An 18,396-nucleotide genomic window follows, 5' to 3' on the forward strand; every position below is an offset into this window, starting at 1 on the left:
GTATCATTTTTCCTGTGGAAAAATACAGAAAGATCTTCATCCTGATATGAGTACAAGGTCAGGTCCATGCTGCTGATTTCTTAAAAGATCCCTACATTTTTACTTTAGCAAAAGTTTTCTTGGTTTCTGTATGCCAAAATCTACCTGCTGCAGATTTACCATCCTTATCCAAATTTAAAAAATTCTGAATGAAAAGCAAATTATAAAGATGATTCTTAGGTGTCCAGGGGAGTAGCTCCAACTTCTTTATTTCTTTTGCAAAAAAATTCTTAATTGTTTAGTGGGTGTACTCTACCATGCCTTGTCCTTGAGGATTTTAAGGTATTTGGTTACATGAAAACTTGAAACTGTCCACAATTTTTATTTTTTCTTTTGCTTTATTAACTACACTTTATTCACTTTCTATCCCGTGTGTAATTCCCCCTTCCATCCTTACCAATCTCTTTATTCTTCCCCCCTCTGCACATGTACCACTCCTGATGTCCACTGATAGGGGAGGTCTGCTATTCCTTCTTTCTGATTGTAGTCAATTAGGTCTCATCAGGAGTGGCTGCCTTGTCTTCTTTGTGGCCTGGTAATACTCAGGGGGAGGTATATTAAAGAGCAGGCCAATCAGTTCATGTCATAGGCAGTCCCTGTTCATATTACTATGGAACACAATCGAATACTAAACTTACATGGGCTACATTTGTGCAGGGGTCTGAGGTTATCTCCATGAATGGCCCTTGGTTGGAGTATGAGTCTCAGGAAAGACCCCTGTGCTCAGAATTTTTTTATTTTGTTGCTCTCCTTGTGGAGTTCCTGTTCTTTCCAGATCTTACTGTTTCCCTCTTGTTTCATAAGATTCCCTGCACTCTGCCCAAAGGTTGGCCGTATGTCTTAGCATCTACTTTGACAGTCTTCAGGACAGAGCCTTTCAGGGGTCCTCTGTGTCAGGGCCTCACTTGTTACCTCTTTTGTTCTTCTTTTGATGTCCATCCTGTTTGCCTTGACAAAATCTTTTAAAAGATTTGCTAGTATATGCTGTTCCATTGTCAGTGTTAAATTGTGTAGGAACTCCTAGAACATTAAAAGTCTGTAGACAATGAGCAATATCATTCTTTGCAGCTTTCCCTGGTTGAGGAGTGGCAAAAATAAATCCAGAATAGCTCTTTATAAAAACATGTATATATTTTAATTGTTTAAATTCAGGAATATGAGTAAAATTGAAATTGAGGCTGAAATTGAGGACAAGTACTACAAGCCTTGATTATACTAGGGCCTGTTCCTTAGTCAATCCATATTTAATTCTCAAGGTTTGACTATTAAGATCATGTATATTATAAGCATCCTGGACTCTTTTTAACTTTGAACAATAAACTTAGGTGACTTTATCTGCCAATGCATTTCCTTTAGGCAGGGGTTCTAGAAAATTAAGATTGTGCCTTCAAATATCCTATAAAATAAGAAAAGTTTTTTTTATCAAAATTTTAATTTGTAAAAATAAAATTCCAGCAGAAGATGTATGATTTTGACCTGCAATCTCTAACCTAGGCAAAGACTGAGCTACATATGCACTATCTGTAAAAAATGTTCGAAGACTGCTTATTAAAATTTTGAAACTCAGCCAATACTGCAGATAACTCTGCTATTTGTGTAGATGTGTTAGACACTAGAAAAGGTATTATTTTTCTTTTATTAGAATAGGCAGCAATTCCAAATAATGAACCATCAGTAAATACCATTAAAGTATCAAAAATTAGGCTAACTTTTGTTTTAAATGGAAAAAAAAAACTATACATTGCACGTATAAAAACTGAATTATTATTATTTTTTTTTGTGCCTCAACAGGCTGCTCTGTCTTAATAAGCTTACATATGTTAAAATGTCATAATTATCAGATCTCTGACAACTCTGAGGGCCAGCACATTGGAGTTAATTTGTGTCTACTTTTATCATCTGCTCTAAACTTTATTCTATAGAACACGATGTTTTAATCTCAATTTTGGCATATTTTTTAAATCTAAGTTTTAGAACAAAATTGTAAGTTATCTATATATATATAGGCAAACTTTATGGTTAGCAATTTTAGATTTAACCTTAAAAAATAAACAACCTAAACAAAGAGACTAGGTAAACTTAAATTGTACTCAAGTATAATCTTTAGCACAACTTTATATCTGTTCTTTTTAAATGCAGATCAAAGCAAAACTTTTAATTAAACATAATTTATAATGGGGTTCACAAATCTTTAATCCTATCATATTCTACTAAAACTTAGCAAAAAAATTAAAGGACAAAAGTTTTCTTTAACATTAAATAGAGAACTAAACTTAGCCTGTATCCCTCAGCAAAAATGGACAATTTTGGTTGTACCAAATCTATAGGCCAGAAAGAAACAGCATTAAATCATTTATTTAGGCATATATTTTATATAATGCTTAACAATGATCTGAATATAATCCTGCATAACCTCGGGCTAACATGAAACTGTAGTCCTTTTTTTTTTCCTTCAAAAGAGCATAAGCAAATGTGCAATTAAGAATCTCCAGCACTTTTAAATGAAGAACAATATATTTTATAGTTTTTTTCACATGCATATATTGTAATAACTGCATTTTTTATTTAATTGGCTTAAACATCATGGCTTGGGTTTACTTTGTAAAATTAATAAAATAAATACCAAGGCTTTAATTTTCCCCAAAGGGTTGAGAATGAGAGACCAAAAGATTGAAAATTAGCAGCTATTATTTAAGGTCTGAACTAGGTGGGTAGAGAAGTCCAGGAATGCCCTGAGTGGATAACCACCTGACTGCATTCTTTCCCCACCCTCTAGACATATAGTTGCTAGGAAACTGGCCCATCCCTCTAGGAAGGGACACCAGGTCATTAATGGTTTGGGGACCTTCCTATAGCCAATCAATTTAAAATGTAGCATTTTGACCAATAGATACTTGCCAGGCAGGAATTTCCCCTTTCTTTGGCATGTTGGGATATACCAGAATCTTTACATAACCCAACTAACCAGCACACGGGGCTTTTGGCTCTCACTGCTTTGGCAGTGGAGATGTGGGACCAAGATGCAGCTTGTAATTTAAAATAAAAAAGAACCTCATGTATTTACAGTGGAGTCTGTTTATTCCTGGTCTCTTGGGGATTTTGAACTGTGCAGAACAGTTGGGGGGCTCATCCAGGATCCCAAGACTCCAGGAACCTCACCCAGAGGTTTTTATGCCAGCAGTATGTGTCTAAATGTCTCTGTTTAATGTCTGTGTTTGCAGTACTTTCTGTTCTGTACTCTGAAAATTCCTTGGGGCTCAGGGTGTCAGTATCTGGGTAGCAAGACATGATCAATGTGGATACACCGGTGGTCATAGCTGCTGAAGTTCATGGGGACATCGCTGGCTTCATCAGTATTTTGGTGGGTAATCTGTCTAGTCTGTTTTGTTTGTGTGTGTGTGTGTGTGTTGGGAGTAAAACTGTTAGACCTTTGCCAGACAAACTTCCAACATGGTGGAGCACAGTGACCTTGTCCAACATGGTGGAGCATGGTGACCTTGTACTCCCAGCTCTGGAAAGCCTGGGGCAGGACAGTCACCCCACCACATTGTAAGATCTGGAAGGCCTGCTCTTACAGGCCTAGACTGCTTGTTCCCAGTGAGCACCACTAGGTGTCGCCTGGGGCAACAGCCCACTCTCAGTGTCTCCTGGGGCAGCAGGGCCCATGCCTCCTGCACCCACATGGGTGTAGCCCCAGGGGGAATCAGTATGTTGGGCCTGCCTCAAAAGAGAGTTTTGGTCCTGGGGAATTTGGCCTTCTGGTGAGTGCTTTTTTGTCTCAATGTCTCTGTGATATATATATATATATTTGGTGTCTATCTTCTGTTTTCTGTAATGAAAGGCCTTGTTTTGTTTTTAAGAGTGGTGAGACATGATTGAGTTGACACACTTGCAAGTCACAGCCATGGGGCTCAAGAGGGAAAGTCCCTGGGCCTGGGGTGGATGAGGAATCCCACCATCAGCTTCAGATGGATTATGAATAGTTTTGTCTGTTTAAATGTATGTATGGCCATATTTGTTATTGACTAATCATATGCACTGTAGGTCATGGTTAATATGATAAAAAATAATTGGCTATGTTTAAAGGATAAATTCAAACTCTTGTTTAAAAAGTATATGTGTGCTTATGTGTTTATAAGGTTTATGAACATGTATATTTTTTTTCAATGCAGTTTATTCAGGATCCTTGAACAATCATCGCACCCTGGGGAAAGCCAGCCCACAGCTTAAATAGCCTCTGGGTAGCCAACCCAGGCGTGCCACGGGGGCAATGCAGATAGGTCCACATACATGGAAGAAAGCCAGATCCTCAGCCTTAGCCTGTGGAGTTGTTTGTGACAGAGAGCACTCACCATCGGGAAGGTGGAAGGTGGAAACCAGCTCCATCTTTAAGGCGCAGCATTACGCAGCTCTCTACAGTTCCCCCTTTTTGTTTTAGACGCATCAGGCAATAGTAGAGGTCTGATCTCTGATATTAGAAATAAATTGGGGCTTTGTACTGATGTTCATTTAGGTGTCATCCACCCAAAGAGCATCAGACCCGTCTGATACCTTTTTCTCAGAGGCAGGACCTGGGGCATCAACCCGCAGAACGCATATATTTAAAAAGCAATAATATAGGTTGCCATGTGGTATGACTCCACCATCTTGAAATCTCCGTGTTAAATGTAATGTGACTGCTATCCTGAGTATGCCATGTGAACTGTAATGTGACCTGTGACCACCTTCTTGGTAGCCACATGGTATGGTTAAAAAAAAAAAAGAAACCTTAGTCAAATAATTTTCATTTCCTTCAAGATTAAAAGGATAAGTTATTTTAAATCGGTATTGGCTTTAAAAATTAAATTGTTTACACTGGTGAATTCTGGCTTTGAAATCTGGTTTTGACTTTTAAAATTATGGCTATACTTTGTGACTTCTCGTCTACAAAAGGAATACTTTATTTTGATACTGCAAAAACATGTTTTAAAAAATGTTTAAATGTTTAAGGCTATAAAATGTTGAAAATTTATCAGGCATTTTAGAAAATGATCTTGGGTAGTCTAACAGAAAACTTAAAACAGTTTCTTGATCCTTGGGGGAGAACAAAAAATAAAACTTTGATATTTATTTTATTAATTTTAATAAATAAAACCAAGCTACATGGTTTGAGCTAATTGAAAAAATTGCAGTTTTTACAATGTATCTTGTGGAGAGCTGTTTGCTTGTTTATGGAAAAACTTTTCCACCCTGGTCACCTTGCAACAGAGAAGTGAGGAATTTTCACCAAGTTCCTTAAAACTTGTCTAAGTTCCTTACAGTTTGTTTATGTGACCTTGGACCACCATATCTGCTACAGGGAAGTAATTTTAGAAAAAGAATTTGGCCATTTCAGAACTTCTTTTTGTATTAATGTAACTTGTTTTTGCTTTGCCTATAAAAAAGCAAATCATGTAAGCTGGGCTCCAGCTGGATCATTTCAGGATTGAAAGGATTTTTGATGAGAGTTTTTATGTTGTCTGAAAAGCAAGGGAAAGAAAAAGAGATATTTTAAAAAATAGCTTGTCTAAAGTAAGAATGTGTGGTTAAGCCAAAGAATGAAGCTAGGATCCTTAAGGTATATAGGATGTTGTAGAAAGTTAATGCATGTATGTTTAAAAAGCCAGAGAGTTAATGTGATTTGAGAAAAGACTGTATTTAAAAATATGCTGTACTTCATTTAAAGGGATGGTGATTCTTCCTCTTTTAAGGGGAAAAAACTGGCTAATAGTTTTGGTATGGCTAGAATAATTTGTAGTTTAAAATTGTTCTGTACTGTTCTGTTATGCAGTTGGTTCTAAAACTTTATTGATCACAATGTTAAAACTTTTGGTCATGAAAAATTGTAAATGTTTCACAGAACTTGTTTTATCTTGGGAGGTAACAACGCCATCAGCAATACCTAATGGCTATATTTGGTATTGTCAGTCACAGCCTGTGTTAAGACATGGCTAGCCACCATGATGGTTCAGGGATAGAGAAAGTGGATCTGTAGTTTTGCTGCCATGTTTGTTTGGGGCTTTCAGCTGAGTTCAGTTACTATGGCCAGCTCCCATGCTGGTCGAGTGATAAAGACAGTGGAGCCATGAGTTTGCAATCATCTTTGTTTAGGTCCCTCTATTATGTTCAGTCCTCTGATTCCTGCTAAGTGCAAAGCTTTTTACTGTTCAATTTTAATGCAAGTGGTAAGATTTGCAAGCTTCTCTATAAACTGTATCTGATTAAAAGGTTTGCTTTGACTTTAGTTCATAAAGAGAAGATTTAAAATTATGCTAAATACTGCAGTTGAGCCTTACCTAGTGTTTTTGTTTAGTTTTTTTTTTTAATGTTAAGCCTAGGCTATTTAAAATATAGTTCTAAAATATGCATCTTAGAAATATGCCAGAATTAGAGAGTATAGCATTCTATTTTATTGGACACAGTTTAGAACAGGTTATAAAAACAAAGAGTAACGCAGATATGTTGGCTCTCAAGCTTGTCAGAGATCCGATGAATATGGCATTTTAACATGTGTAATCTTATTTTGACAGAGACCCAAAATCCTGGCAGTAGCTCTCCCAAGGTCTCCTAGAAGATTTGGGCATAAAAATGGATGACTGCGAGTCTGGATTGTGGTATGCAAACAACTTGATGATACTGCCCCAAATGGCCCACTGCTAGGGCCCAGCCTGACCTGGAGATGAACACCTGGAGATCCTTGCCTCTGGAGAGGGAGAGGCAAGGTGAGGTCTAAGTTTCATGTTCCTCTTTCCACAGAAGCAGTCTTTCATCCTCTGTGCCTGGCATGAGACCACAGGAGCCAGGGACACTGCCTAGGTAATGGAATAACTAGTCATTCCTGTCATTTTGATTGACACATGGATTTATATATTTATTTAGCTTATAATTTATCCTTTTTATGTCTCTGATCACCTTGATGGCTATGCTAAGCTAATGGTAGCTTTGCAGCTAAAGAACAGACAATTAGATCTACTGTTAGCTCATCAATCAGTTCATTAGCTAGTTAGAAATATTAGGTACTCTTATTTAAAATACTAGGCTCTCTTATTTAAAAAGAAAAACAGGTTCACCTTCCTCACAGGATGCATGTCAATTGCCTGTGTTTTAAGATATATAGCTGGATAAAAAGATGAGGAATTTATATAGGGTCTAAAAATATAAGTTTAGGTTACAAAAATCTAGACTGTTATATGGTCTGAGAAAATGTTTCAGCATTAATAAAGGCAAAAAGGTTAGAGAGTCTAAGTAGGTGTTTTAAGGTATATAAATATAAGTTGCAAAGATACAAAAAATAATTTAAAGCATATTAAAAATGGGTGATACTTTAGATTTCTCCCACTCTTTTTTACTGTTGTACATATAAGATTTCAGAAGTTCAGAGATTTGGCAGTAATCAATAGAGTCCTGATAAGTTGATGGAACACTGACTGCTTTTCATTCAGTCAATAGCTTGAGATTTTAATTTCCTTTGATTGTCTTCTGGAAATAGACTTAAAGGTGCTTCTAGTTATACTAAAAACATGTGTTTAATGTGTATATCTGACCCAACAGTAATAGACTTTACTATAGAATTCTTCATTTCTGAGGTACATAGGACTTAGGAATATGTTAAACCTATTCCTTACATTTGTTTTGTGAAGGAAAGTCCAAGCATCCATGGTTTAAGAATAAAGCCAGGAATGTATTTTCACCTAACTTTACAGTGTGAACATGGGCATGAGGACTAGAAGTAGATGCTGGGTGTACAAAAAAAAATGACCAAGCTCCATTAGTGGCTGATTACCAATAGCTGTGTCCACAGAGGAAGGGTTAGAGTTCCAGACCATGGACACACTTAAGTTGTTTATAAAGGTTATGAAACAAATAGCTAACTGATACTCATTCAGTGGGATGCAGTTTTACCTGTTACTCTCAGAATGTTATATTAGATTTGCTGAATATATATTTCCTTTTGTGTACCAAAAAAATGCATACAAGTTTCAGGATGTGACCTGGATCTGGCATAGCTCAAAAGGATAGAAGATGAGATTTTCCCTGGTCCTTCCCATTTAATAGAAAAAGTTTTAACTTCTGTCTCCAGTCTGAATTTGTGTCAGCAGATTTTCACCTGTTTGACTCTGTTCTCTGATCAGCTGTGAACTGCAAGCTGAAATCTGGACTTCCTGGAAATTGACATGGTTGCTCCCTACCTCCTTGGGTAAATCAAGTAACCACATCCTTTGGACTGCTCCATTGCCCAGCCTTTGACTGGCATTTCAGCCTCCCTAGCACCTGATGCCAACAGTCCAATGGTCATAACTGAAGAAGCTCCAGGAGATGGATCTTCACTCAAAACCCACCTACCAGGCTGAAATGCTAAGTCAAAAGGGGCTTGGTCCTTCATGTTAGCTATTATATTGGGTATCTGCTTAGCTGAAATGGAAGCTAATATTGCAGCAACTGGGCTAAAAGCCTAGAGACACTAGAAAAAAAAAGTATAATAGTTCTCTTTGGCTTACTACCCCAATATCCATCCTGAAGGGACCCCTGCTCATTTTAATTTTTATCTTTGGGCCTTGTATTTTAAATTGCTTGATGGCTTCCATAAAGAAATGTTTTAGAGCAATACACTAATGATACTCAGATCCCATTATAAAAAGGTAAATCTATAGGATACAAGGGGTCACACCTGGAAGACCCAAGACTGGGTCTAAAAATGATCACGGGAAACTAGGTGGGTGGAGAAGTCCAGGAATGCCCTGAGGGGATAACCTCCTTATTGCATTCTTTCCCCATGTCCTAGAGATACAGATGCTAGGAAACTGTACCATCCTTCTAGGGAGGTATACCAGGTCATTTCTGTTTTGGAGACCTTCCTATAGTCAATCAATTCAAAATGTAGCATTTTGACCAATAGATAATTGCCAGGCAGGAATTTTTCCTGCCTTTGGAATGCTGGCATGGACCAGAATCTTTATATAACCCAACTAACCAGAACATGGGGCTTTTGGCTCTTACTGCTTCAGCGGTGGGGGGTTGGCCCAAGCTGCAGTTTGGTATTTACAATAAAAAGTACCTCAAATATTTATAGCTGAGTCTGTTTATTCCTGGTTTTTGGGGTTTGTAAACTGGGCAGAACAAGAAACTCTTTTAAATTCTTTGTTAGACTGTCCAAGGGTTATTATTTTCAAATACCTGATAAATTTTTAAATGTTTTATAGAATTAAACTCCAATGGTCCAGGACCAAACTCAGAGGTATTGATTCAGTTTCATGACTAAAAATATCCATGTCTATACATAAACATACATACACAGAGAGATACATAAGGAACATAGAAATCCAACATTGACACCTTGGAGTAACCAGAATACCCAACTACCAAAACTTGACCAGCCCCTTCCTGACACAAGTCCCTCAGATTGCAGAAGGAGCGGACCCCTTCATGGGTCCCCTCCACACACATAGAGTCCAGAAGGAGCAGAGACCCACTGCCCTTTCCACATGTTCCAGATGGATAGTGGACCCCAGAAGCCCTCTTATCACACAGAACAGGGTCCCAGTGACACTCTCTCCTGGTCCCTAAAGGGGCAGAACTTTTAGTAGCCTCTTCCCCTGGGACTGGAGTGGCCTCCAGATTCCCTCGACCAGATTGGAAACTCTCCAAATTTTCCAGACCTTGTGAGCAAACCAAAACCAGAAACCAAAACAAACAGAGGCCAGCAGACAAAAAAAAAAAAAAAAAATCAACCATGGTACCTACTTTTTAAACATTTAAATATATTTTTTTTTAAATCTGTTTTTGTGACTGCCCTACAGATTGGGAAAGAAAATTCACTAACCCTTTATCTAACAGAGGACTAATATCCAGTACATACAAAGAACTAAAGAAGCTGAAAGCAGCAAACCAAGTAATTCAGTTAAAAAATAGGGAACAGAGCTAAACAGAGAATTCTCAACAGAGGAATATCAAATGTCAGAGAAACACTTAAAGAAATGCTCAACCTCATTAGCCATCAGGGAAATGCAAATCAAAACGACCCTGAGATATCACCTTACACCCATCAGAATGGCCAAGATGAAAAACTCAAGTGACAACACATGCTGGAGAGGTTGTGAAGAGAGAGGAACCCTCCTCCACTGCTGGTGGGAATGTAAACTGGTACAACCACACTGGAAATCAATCTGGCGCTTTCACAGACAACTAGGAATAGTGCTTCCCCAAGATCCAGCCATACCACTCCTGGGCATATATCCAAAAGAGGCTCAAGTACACAAAAATGACATTTGCTCAACCATGTTTATAGCAGCTTTATTTGTAATAGCCAGAACCTGGAAACAACCCAGATGTCCATCAACAATGGAATGGGTACAGACATTGTGGTATTTTTACACAAAGGAATACTACTCAGCAATCAAAAAGGAGGAAATCATGAAATTTGCAGGCAAATGGTGGGATCTAGAAAAGATCATTCTGAGTGAAATATCCCAGAAGGAGAAAGACAAACACGGTATATACTCACTTATATAGACCTATAAGATAGGATAAACATAATGAAATCTATACACCTAAAAAGATAATCAAGAGAGCAGACATGGGGTAAGACGATCAATCCTCATTCAGAAAGACAGATGGGATCTGCATTGAACGTATGACAGGAGTCTACTGAGCGCCTCTGAAAGACTCTAACTAGCAGTGTTTTCAAAGCAAAGACTAATGACCAAACCTTTGGCAGAGTAGAGGGAATCATAAGAAAGAAGGGGAGTTAGTCTGATGGGGAAAGGATAGGAGCTCCACAAGGACCAAATATATCTGGGCACAGGGTCTTTTCTGAGACTGACATTCAACCAAGGACCATATGGGTATGGATATAACCTAAAACCTCTGCTCAGATGTATCCTGTGGTAGCTCAGTAACCAATTTGTTTCCCAAAGTGAGAGTAACAAGGACTATTTCTAACAGGAACTCAATGACTGGCTCTTTGGCCTCCATACCCCCAAGGGAGGACCAGTCCTGTTAGGCCATAGAGGAGGGCTTTGCAGCCAGTCTTGAAGATACCTGATAAAACAGGAACAGATGAATGGGGAGGAGGTCCCCCCATCAGTGGACTTGGAAATGGGCACGGTGGAGATGAGGGAGGGACTGGGAGGAAATGAGGGAGCGGGATACGGCTGGGATACAGAGTTAATAAAATGTAACTGATAAAAAAAATAAATAAAAAATAAAAAAAACATGTTTTTGTAATATTAAAACAAAGCATTCTCTTTAGGAGTGAAATCATACAGCACATTTATAATTTTAAAAGTCAAAACCAGACTTTACAATTTAACAGTGCAATCCAATATTATTATTATTATTATTATTATTATTATTATTATTTTGTAACTTTAATTTCTCTAATTCCTTTAAAAACTAAACTTCTTCCCTTTCTAACTGGACTTTCTCTCAGAGAACATTAATATTCTCCTGCAGTTGTCCCTTATCTCCTGCACATGTGGCAGGGAAAGCCAAGGGGCAGAGGGAACTGGAGGTCAGTCTGAATTATGAGTCTTGGCAGTTTGTTCCTCTGACTCTGTTTCATCCTCACTATCTAGCTCCTAAATTAGTTTCTGCTATCAAATTACACAAATCTGTTTGAGCTCCTTTATGAACATTTGAAATAACCTTAGAAGTACTTTTTGTCTGCCTGTTTGTCTGCTCTAATTTCCCCAAGTACCTCTTTAGCTTCTGAGATTGCTTTTCCCAAGTTCCCAGGTTGATGGTACCTTGAACTGGGAACCAGGAACAAACTTCATTTCCAAACTAAAGGGGATAAGGGTGTTTCTACTAACTCCTCCCTTTGACTGTAATTTCCTCATTAATATCTCCAAGATATTTCTCTCTCCATTGATTTTCCTGCCTGCCTATCTTGTCTTCTTCTCTGCAACAGGGGGTCATCAGGATGCACATTTTTTTTCTGAGGCATCTGGAGCTCCCAAAACAACCATATCTTATATTTCCCCTCATTTGCAAGGTCCCTTGTTCGGGCACCAACTGACCCATTTTGGGGGCATGTTGAAAAGTATTGTATATGTGATTAATATTTACTAATAATTACCTTTAGTAAAGCTTACTCTTAATGGTTAACAGCTGTATAACCAAATCACCACACAGAGCCTGAGTTTATTTAGTTAACCTAGAACATAATGCTGGGCAATAGTTAGTCCCTCATAAACCTCCAAGCCCTCATAGTTTCCTAACATTTAGATTTTACCCATTATACTTGCTTTTTGTGAAATATTATGTCCAGTCCATCTGCACTTATTTCCTAGATCTGTCCTCCAGCTGTCTTTCAAAGCTCTCTCACCCTTTTCTACCACTATTTCTTGCCCTCTGCGTCCTCCCCTATTTCCTGGCCTCTGACTCCTCCCTTTGCACAGCATTGTGATAGTTGTTTTATTTTGACCTGTGTATCACAATGCAATATCTGGATTGAAACCAGAGACTGGTGGGATGGTAAGAAATCAGCATTTGAATGAACAATTGTAAGGCGAATACATTTCAAAAGAACATTATACCAACATTTCTCCCTTTAAGTCCAATAAAAAGGCTCCTTTTCTTTCAATACAATAATAATTATGAAATTATGAAAACTATTAGTTGAAATCTACATGTGCAATGACCAGTTCATGTGTATTTAGCAATTTAGGAGAAAGTTATCGGATTATCCTATCTATCTTGACAAGATAAATGTTCTATACCTGAATTAATTTTTATCTATATTGGTATTAACTATATGAAAGTATTTCTTAACTTCTAAAAAACTGAAGCTTGATTATGACACTTTAATTATTTGGTCTTCTACCCCATCAGAGACTTTAGAAGGAAATAAAATTAGCTATTAGAGTAAATAGGAAGTGAAAGTTAGCAGCTTCAAAAAATTAAAAATTGACAAAGATGGTTTGCTGCCTGAACAGTCACCCGTAACTCTTTAAAAAGTTGGATCATCTCAGGATGATCTTTTCCAGATCCCACCATTTACCTACAAATTCCATAATTTCCTTGTTTTTCATTGCTGAGTAATATTCCATTGTGTAGATATACCACAATTTGTGCATCCATTCCTCCACTGAGGGGCATCTGGGTTGTTTCCAGCTTCTGGTTATTACAAATAAAGCTGCTACAAACATGGCTGAGCAAATGTCCTTATTGTGTACTTGAGAAAATTTTGGATATATGCCTAGGAGTGGTATACCTGGATCTTGAGGAAGCACTATTCCTAGTTGCCTGAGAAAGCTCAAGAATGCTTTCCAGAGTGGTTGAACAAGTTTACATTCCCACCAGCAGTGAAAAAGGGTTCCCCTTTCTCCAAAACCTCTCCAGCATGTGTTGTCTCTTGAGTCTTTGAACTTAGCCATTGTGACTGGTGTAAGGTGAAATCTTAGGGTGGTTTTGATTTGCATTTCTGTGATGGCTAATGAGGTTGAGCATTTCTTTAAATATTTCTCTGCCATTCAATATTCCTCTGTCAAGAATTCTCTGTTTAGCTCTGTACCACATTTTTTAATGGGATTACTTGATTTTTTTGCTGTTTAGCTTCTTTAGTTCTTTATATATACTGGATACTAGCCCTTTATCAGATATAGGATTGGTGAATATCTTTTCCCAATCTGTAGGCTGTTGTTTTGTTCTGAGGACAGTATCTTTTGCTTTAAAGAAGCTTTTCAGTTTCATGAGGTCCCATTTATTCATTGTTGCTCTTAGAGCCTGTGCTGTTGGTTTTCTGTTCAGGAAGTTGTCTCCTGTGCCAATGAGTTCAAGGGTATTTCCCATTTTTTTTCTACTGATTTAATGTATCCGGTTTTATGTTGAGGTCTTTGATCCACTTGGACTTCAGTTTTGTGTAGGGTGATAACTATGGATCTATTTTCATTTTTTTACATATAGACATCCAGTTATCCCAGAAGCAGAAAGATGTACACAGTATATACACACTCATATAGACTTATAATATAGGATAAACCTACTAAAATCTGTACACCTAAAAAAAGTAATCAAGAGAGAGTACTCTTGCTAAAATGTTCAATTCCTATCCAGAAAGGCAAAGAGGCTGGACATCAGAAGAAGGAGAAAAGAGGGAACAAGTCAGGAGCCTGACACAGAGGACCTCTGAAAACCTCTGCCCTGCAGACTATCAATGTAGATACTGAGATTTATGGGTAACATTTGGGCAGAGTACAGGGAATCTTAGGATAGAAGTGGGAAATAGTAAGATCTGGAGAGGAAAGGAACTCCATAAGGAGAGCAACAGAACCAAAACAATCTGAGCACAGGGGTCTTTCCTGAGACTTCTATTCCAACCAAGGACTATCCATGGAGATAAACTAAGACCCCGGCACAGATGTAGCCCATGGCAGTTCAGTATCCAAGTGTGTTCCATTGTAATGGGAACAGGGCCTGTCTCTGACATGAACTTATTGGCCTGATCTTTAATTTTCTCCTCCTGAGGGGGAAGCAATATTACCAGGCCGCAGAAGAAGAAAATGAAGCAATTCCTGATGAGACCTAATTGTTTAGGATCAGAAGGAAGGAAAAGAAATCCTCCTCTATCAGTGAACTTGAGGAGGAGCATGCAGGCAGAGGGTTGAGGAAGGGAGGGATTGGGATGAGAGGAGGGAGGGATCCATGGGGCGCATACAAAGTGAGTAAAGTGTAATTAGCAAAGAAAAATAAATAAATAAGTAAACAAATAAATAAATAAATAAATAAAATACATAAATAAAATGAAGGCACAGAGGACATGACGCTGGGCACTGATCATTTTAAATACTGAGTCTTTGATTTAATGTGTGGGCCTCACCCCAAGAGGGAGGCCACCCCTAACACAGCCTGGATGACCAGGAACCAGAGGCTGGGTGGCCAGAACACCTGGGAGGGAAAACAAATCAATAAACAAAATGATTCCTGTGCTTCCTTCAGCAGCACATATACTAAAATTGAACAATACAGAGAAGATTAGAATAGCCCCTGCACAGGGATGACAAGCAAATTAGTGAAGTGTTCCATATTTTTAAATAGGCTTCATACCAGGCATGCAAGGGTGATTCAACATACAGAAATCCATCAATTAATCTACCATGTAAACAAACTGAAGTAGAAAAACCACAGGATCATCTCCTTAGATGCCAAAAAAGCATTTGACAAAGTCCAACAGCCATTCATGTTTAAAGTCTTGGAGAGATCGAGGATACAAGGCATATATCTAAACTTAGTAAAGGCAATGTACAGCAAACCTATAACCAACATCAAAATCAATGGAGAGAAACTTAAATCAACCCCACTGAAATCAGGGACAAGACAAGGCTGCCCATTCTCTCCATACCTCTTCAACATAGTACTTGAAGTCCTAGCCAGAGCAATAAGGCAACTAAAGGAGATCAAGGGATACAAAATGGAAAGGAAGAGTTCAAAGTGTCACTGTTTGCAAACGATATGATAGTATATATGAGCAACCCCAAAAATTCAACCAGAGAACTCCTCCAGCTGATACAAACCGTCAGCAAAGTGGCAGGATGCAAAATCAAGTCAAAAAAATTCAGAAGCCCTCCTGTATACGAAAGACAAAAGGGCCAAGAAAGAAATTAGGGAAACGACACCCTTCACAATAGCCAATAACCATATACAGTACCTTGGGGTGACACTAACTGAGCAAGTGAAAGACCCATTTCAGAAAAACTTCAACTTTCTGAAGAAAGAAATTGAAGAAGATATCAGAAGATAGAAAGATCTCCCATGCTCATGGATTGGTAGGATTAACATTGTAAAAATGGCCATCCTGCCAAAAGCAATCTACAGATTCAATGCAATTCCCATCAAAATACCAACTCAATTCTTTACAGACCTTAAAAAAAGATTCTCAGCTTCATATGGAGTTTTTGTTTTGTTTTGTTTTGTTTTTTTCAAAAACCCAGAATCTCCACAACAATCCTGTATAACAACAGATCATCTCGAGGTATCTCCATTTCTAATCTCAAGTTGAACTACAGAGCAATAGTAGTAAAAACTGCATGGTATTGGATAAAAACAGAAAGGAGGATCAATGGAACTGAATAGAAGATCCAGAAATAAACCCACACACCTATGAATACGTGTTTTTTGACAAAGCACCCAAATCCATTCAATGGAAAAAAGACAGCATCTGCAACAAATGGTGCTGATCCAACTGGATGTCTACATACTGGGAAATAAAGATAGATCCATATTTTCAACCTGCCCAAAATTAAAGTCCAAGGGGATCGAAGACCTCAACATTAACCAGATACTCTAAATCGGATAGAAAAAAAGTGGGATCTCAGGAAACTGAAAAATTTCTGTAAATTTTCAAATTTACAGACACTGTCATCAAAACAAAATGACTGCCTACAGATTAGAAAAGAATTTTTACTAACCCTTTCTCTGACAGAGGGCTAATATCCAGTAAATATAAACAACTAAAGAAGCTTGAAAGCAAAAAACCAAGTAATCCAATTAAAAAAAAATAGGGAACAGAGCTAAACAGAGAATTCTTGATAGATGAATATTGAATGGCAGAGAAACACTTAAAGAAATGCTCAAACTCATTAGACATTAGGGAAATGCAAATCAAAATGACCCTGAGATTTCACCTTACACCAATCAGAAGGCCAAGATGAAAAAATCAAGTGACAACACATGCTGGAGAGGTTGTGGAGAAAGGGGAACCCTCCTCCACTGCTGGTGGGAATGTAAACTGGTGCAACCACTCTGGAAATCTATCTGTAGCTTTCTAAGACAATTAGGAATAATGCTTCCTCAAGACCCAGCTATACCACTACTAGGTATATATCCAAAATTTTCTCAAGTAAACAACATGAACATCTGCTCAACCATGTTTATAGCAGCTTTATTTGTAATAGCCAGAACCTGGAAAAAACCCAGATGTCCATTATCAGAGAAATGGATACAGAAATTGTGGTATTTTTACAGAATGGAATATTACTCAGCAATCAAAAATGAGGAAACACGAAATTTTCAGGCAAATGGTGGGATCTAGAAAATATGATTCAGAGTGAAGTATCCCAGAAGGAGAAAGACAAACATGGTATATACTCACTTATATAGATCTACAAGATATAATGAACATAAGGAAGTCTATACACCTAAAGAAAATAAACAAGAAAAGCAGGCATGAGGTAAGATGATCAATCCTCACTTAGAAAGTCAAATGAGATGTGCATTGGACATATGACAGGAGTCTACCTCAGAAGGCATCTGAAAGATCCTACCAAGCAGCGTTTGAAAACAGATACTAAGACTCATAACCAAACCTTCAGCACAAGGGGAGTTAGTATGACAGGGAAATGATAGGAGCCACAAGGACCAAATATACCTGGGCATAGGTTTTTTTTTCTGAAACTGTTTCTCCAACCTAGGACCATGTATGTGTATGACCTAAAATCTTTACTCGGACAAAGCTCATGGTAGCTCAATAACCAATTGTTTTCCCATAGTAGGGGGAACAGCGACTATCTCTGACAGGAACTCAATGGCAGGCTTTTTGACTCTGCACCCCCAAGGGTGGAGAAGTTCTGCCTAGGCACAGAGAAGGACTTCGAAGCCAGCCTTGAAGATACCTTATAAAACCGTGCCAGACGAAAGGGGAGGAGCTCCTCCCCAGTCCGTGGACTTGGAAGGGGGCAGGGAGAAGCTGAGGGAGGGATGGTGGGATTGGGAAGGAATGGGGGAGCAGGATGCAGCTGGGATGCAGTTGATAAAATGTAAGTAATAATAAAAAACAATAAAAAAATGAAAAAAAAGTTGGATTATCATCTTCAGCCTTCAGGCTGAGAATATTTGACAGACAAATATGTGAAACAAGAACTATTTAGACTTGCTTACCCTGTCTTGGCAGAATTAGGCAGCTGACTTGTCCTGCATTTAAGCTTGCCCATTTTTAGCAGAATTTGTCTTTTGTGAAGCATGGGTAAATTCCTTAGCTAAGTGGCTTGTTTGCCACATTTGTAGCCATCTCAACATGGAGGTTCTTCAATGCTCATTATCTTATTTCAAGCAGGTGGGATGCTGCCAGAAAATGACTTGTCTCATTGTCAATGAATATTTAAAATAATAAACACACCTTTAAATGCCATATTCTGTAGGTAGATTTTGAGGACTACCTATCTTTATGTAATTGATCTGTCTACAAAATCATATCTGTCTGTTAAAACTAGGATGTATACTTCTGTGATAAAGTAGACTAGTGTCTGACTTAAGTATGAGTTGATTAACTAAAAATTAACTTGCATTACCTAATACCCTAACCAGTTTTTAATAGCAGTTTAAAAGTACTGGAAGTAACCTTGA

General features: G+C 38.0%; 1 non-coding gene across 1 annotated transcript; it reads left to right on the forward strand.

Annotated features, from left to right (window-relative positions):
- The first annotated feature begins 14,981 nt into the window (after nucleotides 1-14,981).
- On the forward strand, nucleotides 14,982-15,087 carry LOC132651939 (U6 spliceosomal RNA). Its single transcript, XR_009589462.1, has one exon. It is a non-coding gene; the product is annotated as a U6 spliceosomal RNA (small nuclear RNA).
- The last annotated feature ends 3,309 nt before the right edge of the window (nucleotides 15,088-18,396 follow it).

The sequence above is a fragment of the Meriones unguiculatus genome (genome assembly GCF_030254825.1).
Source record: "Meriones unguiculatus strain TT.TT164.6M chromosome Y unlocalized genomic scaffold, Bangor_MerUng_6.1 ChrY_unordered_Scaffold_42, whole genome shotgun sequence".
Lineage (NCBI taxonomy): Eukaryota > Metazoa > Chordata > Mammalia > Rodentia > Muridae > Meriones > Meriones unguiculatus.